A 12,403-nucleotide genomic window follows, 5' to 3' on the forward strand; every position below is an offset into this window, starting at 1 on the left:
AATAAGCAGCCAAGAATAACCCTTTCAGATCTGACTCGCTCGTAAATTTTTTTGGCAGTCAGCTCCTTTGTTGCATCTCCCTCAAACAACTTCCTTGACCTAAAGTCATGCTTTGATAACACCCACATCTAGAGTTTAACTATTGTATCTGCCTTTGTCCTGAAGGCAACGTGTTGCTCCTTTGTAAGTCGTGTTTGTATTCAAGCTTGTGGCAAAAGATAATGACTTTCTGTGAGGGTAATCACAAAAAGCATTCAGTGCGGGGGACAATCGGAACTGATTTGTAGTTCCCAGGTTCCGATCTCTGCAGCTACAGGGCCGGTGAATGCGAGCAGTGCCATTGCTGTCACAAAGCACAACTGCTTTTACTTAGGTTGTTGGAAATTGGAATGCGTGTGCAGGTTCCCTGCTACTGGCAGGGATGAGCAGGACACGGGGAGAAGCTTATGGGATATACAGTCGAACAAATGTGTGATTGAAGACCATGGGAATATACAAAAACGTTGACTTGGGGCTAGCCAGAAGAAATAATTGTACTGTGAGCTCCTTTTGCACCAAACAGAGTGACAGGGATAAACGGACCAAATTGTTCCCATTGCATGCCTGTGGCTGCTAGTAAAGGAAGTACTGTGCGCAGTAACTACAGCTCCAGCTGTGTTTTTTTTTTTAAAAAAAAAAAAGTTATCCTTTTTAATCTCTGTTTAAGCTGTTGCTAATATTTCTTGCATGTTAGGCTCTTTCAGAGATCACTCGAAAGAAGAATGTGTCTCAGGTTAGTTTAAGAACCATTCTGTGCTTCCTACAAGCTCCCGTGGCTGAAGTTACTGGCAGAGTTCCCTGAAATGGAGGTTTACGTTGAGAAGACAAAAAACTGTGGTGAAGAAGGGGAAAAAGATACCGGTAGAAGGTTAGAAATGATCTGAACATCATCTTTCTTTTGCTAACCTTTCCTTTATTATTATTATTATTATTTTTTTTTTTTTTACAGCAACAAAGACCAAAACTTGTAGACACAAAGAATGACCGTGTTTATGTTTTTCGTAGATGTAGGTTCAGGCAGTTAGGGACTCAGCTGCTGGTGGTTAGTTCTTGTTGTTGTTGTTTTTAATCCTAAAGGGGAACTTTGGTTATTGCATTGTTGTAGATGGCTCAGATGAGCATGCCTGTGGTTGGGATGGGTATTGTTAGGCAGTTCTTCAGAACTTGTTTCCAGCAATATATGCCTCTGACAAATGAACCATTCAGACTGGAAATTCCTGTATTAGGCTTTTAGCTCCAAACTGAATGTTTTTGTTATATTCCAACAACAAAAAAATCAAATTAATTCATGAATATGAGATAAAGGAAATCTTGTGGCCATGGTTAAGTATGCTTTTTTTTTTTTCCCCTTAAGTATTTCAGCGGGAAAATGCTGCCGAGTTTTCGTGCTTCAGAGTAAAAACCCATAACTGACCTTTCAGTGGCTGTAGTGGGATAGCTGCAAGTTAGTACTTTAAAAAAAATAGAAAATCTGTAGTAACCAGTGTATAAGCACCTGCAAAATAGTAACTGGTAGCTTAGTAGAGACCATAAGATACATTCTTTGGAGATCTGCTCTCAGCAGATTTCACATAAGGAACAGATTGCATATGCCTCGTTGAGAGTAACCTGCACCATATCCTTCCAGCTTTGTCACGGACAGGATTTTGACAGACATCAGGCTGCTACCGTGTAAACACAGGCCATTCCCCAAACACCAGACTATCTTAAGCATAACTTCCAGGGTTTGAAAACCAGGCTTTGAGTTCTTTGTCTGCTGTCATAAGGTTGCTAAAAGGCAGATCTTGCCAGTTGGGTATCTTTTGTGCTGTGTTCACATTTCTTCCAAAACATGAAAAGTTACCGAGAACTCAGATAATGAACAAATGTTTTTCCTAACTTTGTTTAGGAGAGAACATTTGTTTTGGCTGAAATCTTCCAGAGCAACTTAAATTGACACCAGCACGGGAAAATTAGTAAAAATGAGCAGGAGATTTTAGTGCTTGGGCAGCTTATAACGTTATAGTGGAAAGAGAAGGAAAAGAACAATGTAAGCTGCTTTTACCCTTGCCAAGGTCAAAATTGTTAGTGCTTCAAAGTGCCCTTCAGAGGTGAGCAGAAGTGTCCAAGTATAGAACTTCTCAATTTTGCTGTGATGCATCTTGCACCCAGGCAAGACGGCAGTCTCCTGGGGAGCAGTTTGGTGACTGTGTTGTATGGGTGTCGTGGCCAGCAGGGCTCTCACTAGTGGAACCCAGCGACTCTGATGCTATTTTTTTTCTCTTAATTCTAAATATCCTGATTATTTGTGATGGCAAAAAGATGGAGATGCCTCTGCCCTCTCCATATTCTGTTCCTTACAACCTTTTTGCCTTACTCCGTCTTACAAGAATTTTCCTGTATTACCAACACAGATTTAGCCTTGCAGTATGTTTTTCCTTGAAGACCACTGTCCAAAATGTTGAATTGGTTAATAGTTTAATAGTGGTTTTGCAGCCTTCTAGCAAGTTGCTTGCAAGTAGACATATGCTATTGTTTCGTCTTGCAATTATTTTCCTTTAGAAGCCTTGATTTGTTTTTGTAAAATTGAAAAGTGTTTATCACACAGATGACTTCACCCTCTAACGGGCATGCTCTAATGTGAGAATATATTCTATAATGATTTTTATTTTTATTTTATTTTTTTACTTTTGTGGTTTTATCTGATGAAAGAACTGGTCTTGGGGAGACTATTAAACTGTGTTTATATCTAGTATTTTTACTAGAATATCTAATATTTTTACTGTTGTTTTTTTTTTTGTTGTTGTTCATTGCTGGAATCCCTAGCCACGTAACTCTAAATCCAAGTTTATGTTGTGCTTACAGCTACAGAGGGATGTCAGAAGTGTAGTGTCCTGAGATCCCTATCCAGTCATGCTTTTACTGTAGGAAGGAGTTGCACTAGAATAGTTATTTACTTTTGCGGTTCTGCCTGGGCTTTCTTCATTCCTGGAAGAACACAGAGCAACAACAACAAAGGATGAAGAAGGACCTAGAGTTAATCCTTTGGTCTGTCTTTGGGGGAACATCATTTACAATATTCTTGACAGATGCTTGTCTAATCTCTTAATTGCTGAGAATGCCACTGCATTTCTTAAGCAGCTTATTCCAGTGCTTTATATTCTTGTTGCTTGATGTTTTCTTAAGGTTTAACTGACAACCTTTGCAGTAAGTGTTGCTTTCTACTTTGTCATGTCCAGCTATTTGTGATGTACCTGGATGTATCTGAGCTGTCATTTTTCCCTTGATCTGTTCTCTATCACTGGTTGCGTGCCTTTAATTTCCAGTTCTTCAGTGTTTCCTCGCAGATCTTGTTTCATTGTCTTCTGATCCAACTCACTGCTTCGTAGACTCTCCCCTATTGGTTCCTATCTTGAAGACTGGAATCCCAAACAGGGCATCCTGCTTTAACACTGAAGGCTTACTAGCGCTAGGTGGATTGCTCTCTGCTTATATATTTTTGGAGTGTTGTGCACAAGGCTCTGCTGCTCGGTTGTTTTGCTTTTGTTCACCCTTCAGTGTAATGCTTAGCAAGCAATACAAGTTTGAGGTTCTGCGTTAGCCCCTACTTGGCTGCATGTCTGGGTTCACTGTTGGTTTCTGTCACTCAGAAGGGCACATTCATCCTCCTCCCAAATGGAGGAGTGAAAGGCAGGGTGGGAACCAGCATGGAAAACAATTGTCACCAAAACAAATGGGTGTTTGCCCCTCTGTGGAAGCAGCTTCCCCTTTGTGGTTAGCAAGATGTACAATATAAGCCATTTCTTGGCTCCTTGGCTGATGTGTTTGATCAAACAGGAGCTGTGGCTTTCTTCCTTGCTCCTGTCTAGAGCACTAGGACTTGCCTTTTTGATGCTGTTGCCTGATGCAGTTGTCTGTTGTCATTTGATTAGCTGCAGTCTTCAATATTCATGAAGAGTAGTGAAGAAAGAGGCTGCCTTGTTTGTTCAGTGTTAAGCTGTTGAAAGCCTACGTGGAACATTGGTTTCTCTACATCCTTTGATTTCAAATGCTGTTTTTTGTTACTGTAAAGTGGTACAAATCCTTATGACTACCTCTGACAATGCAGAAAGAGGATTTACTTTTTTTGTGGTGAAAGTATAATAGCAGCTTTCGCAGGAAAAGAAGAAAAGATGGGAAAGTAAGAAAATGTATCCCAAAAAAGTGTAAAAGTGATATATTTAATATGAATGTAATTTCTGGTTTTTAGTTTTCCTCTAAAATTTGTCCAATCAACAACTGTCTTCCAGCACTGCCTATATTTGAAACTTTGGTTTCTTTCAGGCTGTAGGTATACTATTGTACCAAGAAGTGTTTTGGGCCTTCTGACTAATCTTTTAATTATCATCTAATTTGCAACATTTATTAAACAACTGTTTGGATCCCAGCTTCTTCAAATAAGAGTATCTGTATCCTGTCAACATGTAATCTTCAAAGAGTTAGTTCAGACATAGATTTGAGTTGGTACTATAAAATGTCATGTCTGTAATGATTTTGAGGCATAGATTTCATTCCTTTTTGATTATTTTTGAAGCTGTTAATGTGTTTTACCAGCTCATTTTTCTTGGGACTATTGGTAGGGGCAGGATGAAAATTTAGAATTGCAATGAGACTGTCTTGTGGTTTTTAGGTTTTACTGAATTTTGTTCATTCAGTAGCTTTACACAGATTAACATGCCTGAGGGTTTTTTGGTGCATTTTTGTTCTCGATTAGTGTTGTCCCACCTCTTTTTTTTTTTAGGTGACAATCACTGCTATCACCTCTGTTGCCCTCCTGTCATCCCAAAGTGTTCGCTTTTGACTGATGAGCCTCCATTCCTTGCACCCTTGTTGCTGCTGCCTCCACAAGCAATTTGGCTCCTGCTTGTTGGAGCACAAGGTCATCTGCCTGGCAGGGCTGAGGGGTTGTTCTAGGCCATGCCTCTGGTAGCGAACAAGTGCTCTGTACGGCTGTCCTAACAGAATGGGTGATACTGCTTGTTTCACCTTGCTGCTACGATGCTATCTGTGTGTGCTGAATCATTAGTAGGCACTACGCTGGCTCTGCTTTTCTGGAAACACTTAGAATGAATTTGAAATTCATTAGCATTTGGTTTGTCAGCAGATGAACAAGGTTTCCAGTGATGGAAAATCTAAGGTGGCAGTGATCAAAGAAGCTTCCTCTTGCCCTGTATGTCCTCTGTGTGCTAAACTACAGCTCCCTGGCAGTGCTAGCTGTATTTTGTTCTACTTTTTATTTGGTGGTGGCTGTCAGTAAAGGCATGTAGCAAGACAGGTATCTCTCTGCAAGTCAGGGAGTAGTCTGTGGTCTTATGTATAATAATTGTGATACTGAGGTTTGTCTGGAGGTAGAAAGGTAGCTGGCACTTTGCTCCTGTACTTGTGTACCAACCACATTCTTACTGAGGCTGTCTGCATAATGGAGCCTGCTTTGTTCTGTAATTGAGCATTTTCCTAGGTGTAACAGTGTATAGTGCAGGTGGTTTCTCAAACAAATGGTTTCTAAACTCACCTGGTTAGTTTTCTGTGAATATGGATTTCTTCCCTGTTGATGTGACTGGCTGACTGTCAGTTCTTCAAAAGTACCACCTTGTAGCACCCACAATTATATCGCTTACCTTGCCAATATTTTTCATAGATCACAGGAGGAACCTTTGAGAAGGTCAATCTCTTATCCACCTTCCCTTCTAAGAGCTCTCAAATATCCACGCCAAAACAAAGTCAGCTGCTTTCCAATTCCTTGAGAGAGTGGCGTTGGATGTGTGTGAGGTGCCTGAGCTCTACATGTTTACTTCAAAATCCATTCAGTCTCACTGCCGCCTTTGCTCTGGTTTCATGACTTTCACCGTTCTGCCAGTTTCTGTTCTGCTCTGTTCAGACTAAGTAAGGTTTTGAAGACTCTGTTCCTTGTTCAAGTTCCAAACCCGTTTCCGGCTCCTCCATAGCAGTCAAGGAGTTTTCCGCAGTGGCTGTATGTGAGCCCTCCGTCAAGAGAATTGCTGGGATTTTGTTTAGTTCTAAAGCACAAAACAAACGAACCAACCTTTTGTTCATGTCATTAATTTCACTAACTTGTAACTCTTCTTTACCTAAAACAAAGAGAGAAAGAAAAAGAAAAAGCTGGAATAGAGTGGAACAAGAGCCAGCTGGAAGCAGAAGCTAAAAGACTACATATGGGGTATAGCAGCTTGAATCAGGATTTCTTGCCTTTGACAGCAAAGAACTGGATGCTATGGTGTTGGGAGCGAGAGTCTCACCAGCTAGCCAACAAACTGATTTGCCCTTACAGTGCCTACTCACAGCATGAATTTCTTTTAGACGTGAGGGATTTGTTTTCCCCCATAACTTGGGGTGGGGTTGTTGGACAAAGGCGCACAGACTCTGCTCAGAAAAGAGATCAGAGGCTTCAAATGCCGATTTTGATATTACCTTGTAGTGACTGTTGCTTGTGGATTTCAGGAAACTATTTTATACCTGCAGGCCAAAATTTACTATACTTAGCACTGTCTTTTCCATCTCCCTCTAAGGCAGCCTAACTTTAGCCAAGTCATCATCAGTCCAAGACTTTGCATGTAGAGTAAAAATTAAATGTTGTGTAAGGGAACAGTCAATAATAAACATCCTTTTACATATTCCCATTTGAATAAAGTGAAGTTTTATTTATTGATTTGCCTCTTAGTGAAAAAGATAATTACCTTACCTCCTTTGTATTTATTTACCTCCTTCTTAAAAAGAAGAAATAAGAAAAAACAAAACCAACTGTAAAATGTGTTCAGGTTCCAATTTTTCCAGTGAATTAGTCTCATTCGGTTTTCTTCTTTTTTCCTTTGACAATTAATCTGATAATCTCTCTCCTAGATCACTCTCCTGGTGTTTGAGTAAGGTCGATAGCTACTTAAAATGACAACGTTTTTTAAAGTGTCTGCCAAATTGCATTTTCATGTTCAGGAAGTATCTTTTGCCTTCAAAGAAAACAGGGATGCTCCTCTTACAGCAACCTTAAGGGTTCCATTTCTGCTCACTGGTTTTAAAGAATCAGTGGCTTTTGTACCCATTGGTAATGAAACTTTTAAAGCTTAAAATACAGGAATTTCAAGCTTTACTCTTAATGCTGGTGAGGTGTTTTTAGCTTCAGCATGGGAAATTTTGACGCAACTGAAAACTGGCTCATTTTGCTTTCTCTTAATCTTTCCAGTGTATCTGAAACTGGAAAATAGCTATGTTGACAAGCAATTAATTTAAGTGAAACATGGGGACTAAAATGTTGAAGAGTTTCCTGAATTCCGTCTGCAAAGGAAGATTTGTGTTGGGGGCGCTTTGCATTGTTGGACTTGGCTAGCATTGTTCAGATGGTTGGCATTAAAACGGATTTTTCTTTAAAAGCTGCAGTAACCACAAGTTCTATCGCACTGAAACAAGCCTTTGAAAATGCTAATCTTTGGTCAATTGATGTTTCTGTGGTGACTGCCTGTGTCTTCTGCAGGCAAAGAAGTGAGTTCAGTCTTAATACAGCAGAGTAGCAACCTAATTACATTGCTTTAATGTGAACTGGTGAATGTGCTAGAAAAGCATATGAAGTTTGTAATAGTAGCATCCTTTTTTCCTGACCAGTCATCTAATTGTTAGTTGGTACGGTATGAGTCACGGCGCTGTGAGGTTTGGCTGTTCCTGTGACCCCACACAGGTAAGAGACTTCAATTGCAGCCCTCTAAGGGAGGGAGAACTGAATCAATTTTAAACTGGGGTTGTGTGCTAGATGTGTCATCAACTTGTAGCACAAAGCCTGTAAGAAAACTAGTTATGGGTATTAATGAAACGAGCCAACCTAATAAAATGCTGTCAGATCTAAAATTTCAGTTTACACCATTGAAGACACCCGATGTACTGCAGTTGCATGTCGTGTCAGACTTGCTGGTGATACTCCTGCCTACAAGGTGATGTCCTAATTCTATTTTTCAGTGGTGCCTGCAAAAATGAAAGGCTTTAGAAATGAATTTCATACCTTTCTTTTGTATAGATATCAGAAGGAAAAAAAAAAGGCATAGGAAGAAAGCTCAAATGCAGTAAAACCTAGTAGATATTTTTAATTTTTTATTTCTTAAATATATCAAATGGGCAGTTAATTGTATGTTCTGTGGGAGTTCTATGTTCAGGAGTTCTTAATCCTTAGGAAGGGTGTGCTATTTTCAACATACGTATTTTAGAACACTGAGCACTTGCTTTTGGCATACAAAATAGTCCAGGTTTCATGCTGTAGGTAGGACAGGTGTCTTCCTGCAAGAATGGAAATACAGAAGTGATTTCGGAGTTCTTGGAAAAGAGCAAGAAACCTATGGGGTGTTCATTCAGAAAGGTAACTTGTGTCTTTAGCTATATTAAGATCAGACTTAGGAACACTTTTGATGAACCTAAAAACTGATAATGGAAATTGCTCTGGAGTTGCACAGCTTCTGAAGCACCCATTTCTCTCTTGTTGCCTCTTCCAGCCAGGCGTGAGAATGCCGCTGGGCAATCCTAGTGCACATGTTCTGGTTTGGATGTGTCTGGAGGCTTCGGTTAGGTTGGTAACATGTTTTGCTAGTGGTTTTATAAAGGCCTGTTAAAGAAGCATATCCATACTGAAAAGCATTATTTAGCAGGCAAGGTATGACAATGGAAGAATACTGTAATAATGGTAGAAAAGGCTTTGCTGAGTCAAAGAATGAAAGGTATGATTTCTTACCTTTCCTCCCAGTCATGGACTCAGAATTGATTAGGGCAGTCCTAGATGTGAAGTATGTAATTAATGATGAAAGCAGCCTCAAGCAACTGGGGTGGTGTTGAACAAAAACTGTATCATGAAGCAGGGAGGTGAGCTCAACCACATTAAATGGGAGAGAGAACCTGTCGCATCTGCAGTATTAAAAAGCTGTTTTAGTATTAGAAAACTGCAGTGGTGGCATACTCTAATTTAGAGTACTTAGCGTAAAAATTTTGAATGAACCAATTAAGGGTGTGAAAATGGCTGCAATAAAATTTGAATATTGAAAGTTTATAAAAGCTCTAAGCAGTAATTAAGGATGCTATTTTAATTTATAAAAGCCATTAAAGTTGAGCGAGGAAAAAACCTGCCGCAGCCCATGAGGGTAAGTGTAAAAGGAGAGTCTGCTTTGAAATTCTTGTTATAGTCTCTGTTGGATTTAGTTAAATAGCTGTGAAACATGAAGCTAGGCGATTCTCTTCTCATATGTGGTATAATTTGTGATATTCCCATGTCCTTGCTAAAGCTGGAGAAGATGGTCCTTGGCATGTTTATCTAATTTTATACTTCAGTTGATAAGGGATAAGAAACTAGATTTTCTTTGTCTGCTCTGTATCTTCTGAGATTTTTCCACTTTAGAGCTGCCGAGATCACAGTTGAAATAAAAATTATGCTTTTCTGCCTAATCAAGCAGCTTCCTCATTTTTAGCTGATGAAAGCTTTTTGGCACCTTGTTCTCAAGCTATCCTTGCTATAGCTGTCAGGTTACTGCTGCTTGTATAGTGGCAGCTCCCCGAAGGAAACGAAGAGGAGCTCAGTGTAGGAGCTGACTCCTGGTGTGCCTCTGGTGCCTGGACCTGCTCAGCCAAGCAGCAGGAGAAGGTCCACGCTGCCTCCTGTTATGATCAACCTGCAAAGCTTTGGGTAAGCTCCAGCAGTAGCCAAGGAGCTAGAGGGAAATGAGGAAAGCACTTCGGCAAGAAGTTCCTTAGTTGCACAAATTTCTTCAAAAGTTTGTCAAAACCTGTAGATGGTTATTTTGGGTATTGAGTTGCATCATGTCACCTGGAAAGATATTTCTCCAAAAATGATTTATACCTGTGGTTTTGAGCCACCTACCCTCTCTCATTCCTTGCAGTAAGGCAATTACTTGTCTTTTGTGTGGTGGTGAGTTAAGTAGAACAGGGCCTTTCAGCTTTGTCACCAGCTGCTTTATAACTGCACTCCACTATTCCATTGATCATAATCAGGATTTTTCATTTCCTTCTTACCAGGATGAGCCCTTTTTTGCAGAATTGAGGATGCTCTGTGTATAGCAAGCGCATACTTACACCATTCAGAATTTGGGCTGCTGCAGTAAAGACGTATGTGGGCAAGCAAGTTTGAAGGGTAAGACTAAGGCAGATTACAGGAGCTAAGTTTAGCTGAGTAGTTGGTGTAAGCACTGTTACCTTTTGCCAATAATGAGAAGTAATTGAAGTTCTCTATCAAGCTCTGAGCTGTTCTAGCTCACTGTTAAAGTCGGGTGTTTCCTAAATGGGGTTTGAGCATGCCCATTCCCTCCTGTTGAAACCCGAAGCAGGAGAATTGCTGTTTTGTCACTGAACAGATAATTCTGGAAATGTTTTCGTTTGCTTTTGGTTACTCTGAAGTTTATACTCCCTGCATCTTCCTTGAAGTATTTCTGAAAAATAAGGCTATTAATTTAGTTGGCTTTCCCTCAAATTAAAGGGAAGGGGCTTTTTCTTGTTACACGTAGCTGTATAAGAGCGTGATTATTACCTTAACTACTCAAGTTCTTCACAAAATAGTACCAGTGCTCTTAGAGCACTTCTTTTTGTATATATGATTGCATTGATGTGATCTTCAGTGCTCCTCTTAGGAGGAATGCAATCAATAGGATACTTCAACATTTCTCAGAACAGACTCAGAATCAGGTAGAATGTGAATATTAATATGTAAAAAAATATATTTAAAAACGGAAACTTTTCCTCTGGAAGTGATTGTGCTGTTGGCTCACTTGGGAGACATAAATGACTTGTACTGGACCAGGAGGCTGCCTCTCGTCCTGCATCCTTACAGTTGTTCATTAAGCTGACTGCGTTCGTCGATTATTCTCTGCTCGTACCAGTGCTTTACAACTGCGTATCTAGGAAGTCATAAACAGCTTCCTTTTCTCTGAGATTATATTCTAGGTTCATAAAAGCCACTTATCATTGAAAGTTTATTTAAACAGCAAAACAATTTGAAACGTCCTGGTTACGGAAGGTCAGCAGGGAAAATGACTGAAGCTAAGTATGGCTGTGTTACTGTGGGTGAGCTGGAATAGAGTGGGGTGTTCTCTGCATACGCAGCTGTCCTAGGTTCTTGGTACTTGCCTGGGCATGGGGAGTCTCTAAACCTATGATGCTGAGCTGTGCTTTTCTTGTGGAAAGTCCAGGCATTTACTTTTAAAGGATGTGGTCTATTGAGTACTGGAAAAAGAAAGGAGTTGGTTTAAAATCTCTCTCTTGGAGGAATAACTGCATTTATCATAGCAATTTATTATTTTTCTGTTATAAGACACTCACTGAGAGATTTATTGTAACTTCCTAACTGCCCCCTATTCAGTGAGTGTAGTTTTGTGGGGTTAGACATTTCTAGGTACAGTTTGCTAGGTAACAAGATGCAAAATCTTTCTGATGGTTTTCATGGATGTTAGCTGTGTTTGCAGTAGTCTTTAGATTTATCAGGTAGATTTTGAATTGATACCAGCTGAGGTAGTGAAGTGCTTTTTGGTCTTAAACTTCCTGAAGAGTTACCATACCCTGTTTCATAACATATAACCTCATAACTTTTCCTGAGGTTGTAAGGTAGTACAGTTACAAGAAAAAAAAATGCTTGTCAACTGGAAACAGTTGTTTGTAGTTTCTCCTTTCGCTTGTTTTTGAGCCCTTCCTCTCCTATACTAAAAATAAAAAGGCTAATAACTCAGAAGGGTAGAGTGATAAGCACTAAATTCTGTGTTAGTAAAGCTGTGGGATATTTGAAATTGTTTCTTTTTGACCCATGTTGAAATCTGGGAGACAGTGAAACAAGCATTTGAAGTAAGGATCATCCATTAGTTCGTGCACGGAGCAATCAATCCTTTAAAATAACCCTTCAGTACACGTCTCATCATCCATGTGTATTTCAGACGCTTTTAAAATAGCAACGGAGCCTGGAGTTTTTTGGTGAATGATATGCTGCTTGGATGGAAAAACAAGATTTTTGCTTGTTGTTTCCTGGGGAATTTCTCAGCTTTTCTTGGTCTACGTGATTTATATCTCCATATAGGCAATTTGATGTCCCATTTGGAAGATTCATGCTGCTTGGTTTGGTTTTCTAAGACAGTGAGGCTTTGCAACTGTGTCAGGCACTGATGTCCTTGTCAGAACAGCAGGGTGTGCAACCGGGGACAGACAGACAGACAGACAAGCAGAGGGGCATTGGGAGGGCTGTTACAGGAGCAGGACAAGAAGCGTTGCTGTTTAGGTTGCTTTTTATAATTTTTGGTCTTGAGTTGCTTTGAAATAGGGCAGGGTTCAGATTTTTATGGTAAGGCATCACGTGGTATGTTAATGTATG

General features: G+C 39.9%; 1 protein-coding gene across 4 annotated transcripts in view; it reads left to right on the forward strand.

Annotated features, from left to right (window-relative positions):
• The window catches only part of STAG1 (STAG1 cohesin complex component), a 180,333-nt gene that overhangs the window by 6,850 nt on the left and 161,080 nt on the right, over positions 1–12,403 (forward strand). The window contains exon 2 of one of the 4 annotated variants that reach the window (XM_082767502.1): positions 734–907. The exons of the other annotated variants lie outside the window; for them this stretch is intronic. The gene's annotated coding sequence lies outside the window, so the exon portion shown is untranslated. The remainder of the gene's footprint in view (positions 1–733; positions 908–12,403) is intronic. 4 annotated transcript variants of the gene reach the window in all.

The sequence above is a fragment of the Aythya marila genome, assembly GCF_965140915.1.
Source record: "Aythya marila genome assembly, chromosome: 9".
Lineage (NCBI taxonomy): Eukaryota > Metazoa > Chordata > Aves > Anseriformes > Anatidae > Aythya > Aythya marila.